This window comes from Corvus brachyrhynchos, unplaced genomic scaffold (assembly GCF_000691975.1).
Source record: "Corvus brachyrhynchos isolate BGI_N302 unplaced genomic scaffold, ASM69197v1 scaffold1103, whole genome shotgun sequence".
Taxonomy (NCBI): domain Eukaryota; kingdom Metazoa; phylum Chordata; class Aves; order Passeriformes; family Corvidae; genus Corvus; species Corvus brachyrhynchos.
In genome coordinates this window covers 105,695-107,007 of record NW_008236980.1, presented here as the reverse complement: position 1 = coordinate 107,007, position 1,313 = coordinate 105,695, and the positions used below count along the sequence as shown (strand labels likewise).

General features: G+C 52.7%; 1 protein-coding gene across 1 annotated transcript in view; it reads left to right on the top strand.

The window, feature by feature from the left end:
* Window positions 1–1,313, top strand: part of DAGLA (diacylglycerol lipase alpha) — a 50,783-nt gene that overhangs the window by 12,779 nt on the left and 36,691 nt on the right. The gene's annotated exons all lie outside the window — the stretch shown is intronic.

The following is a 1,313-nucleotide window of genomic DNA, read 5'->3' as shown; positions in this document are numbered from 1 at the left end:
AAGTTGGAGTAAATATGCGTGAGTAATTCCAGGAGCAGAGCTGGAAAACCAGAGGGCTGTGGAACTTTAAGGAGGAGATGTACAACTGCCTTATGGAATTAAATAAGTCCTGAGCTTGAAACCGAATCCCTGTCTCCCGGCTCTCCCCGGGGAGCAGCGGGAAGGGCTGAATCCCTGCTGGGAGGGATGGGTGTTGTGGCTGCACGGATCCCGAGGGCCGGGAGAAACTGCGGATCAGCTCCACGTGCAGGCTGTGGGTGGTGAGGAGGAGGGATGTGTGTGCTGGGCTTTGGAAATGCAGCTCCTGGAGTGTCCAAGGAGAAGGGAATATGGAAAAATAAATGTATTTAAGGCTTAAATATGACACAGGATCAGGGAAGCCTGGGCTTGATTCATCCTTGCTTACATAAGCAAAAGGAAAAGAGGATTCCTGCTTTCCGTCGCAAATCTGAGATTCAGGAAGAGGCTGGAGACCTCAGCTTGGCAGGATTCAGCCCAGGATTCCAGTTCTAGGTTGCTCGGTTGTCATTAGGGAAGCGCTGCATGGGTGAGAATTCCAGGGAAAAGGAGGAGGAAGCATTTGGTCCGTGGGTCCCGGTGGGTTGGAGAGGTGCGGGACCGGTGCCGTTTGTTCCCTGTGGTGATTCCAACATCTTTATCCCAGCTGGAGGAAAAGCAGGCTGGTAAGTCCCGGAATTTGATTTCCACTGGGTGGGAATGGAATTTGGGACTTAATTCCCTAAACTTGGGAGAGAGTTGGAGCTGCACGTGCTGGACTGTTGGTGGCTTTCCATGTGCTCTTCCTCGGTGATCTCTGTGTTCCTAATGGACAATGGGCCTTTCTGGGATGGGATGAGAGAGGAGCTGTTGGGGTGTGGAAGAAGGGACGCTGCTCCCGAGGGTCTCCATGAGGGCTGGAATTTTGGGCTCCTGCAGCAGTGGAAAGGGGGATTTATTCCTAGGAGCGACGACTGAGGCAGGAAAAGTTTTCCCAAGCTGTCATTTGGGTGAGCCAGAGACCTGGAATCTGCCTCCTCCTTCCTCATTCCCTGCTCCCGCTTTCTTTGGATTTGCACTGTAATTAGCAGCTTTACGGGAGCCGGGGCAGAGCTGGCAGCTTCCTTTAGAAAACTGTTCTCCAGGCGGGAATAAAGCAGGGTTCTTCTGCTGGGAATGCTCAGCCTGATGATTTTACTTCCAGGGCTGTTCCCGTGCATTGAGGTGGAAGCCACGGGATGGGAGGGGCAGAACCACATTTCTTGGGAAGTGGCAGCTGGAAATCCGGAGTCAGACTTGAAATGTTCCCTTTGAGT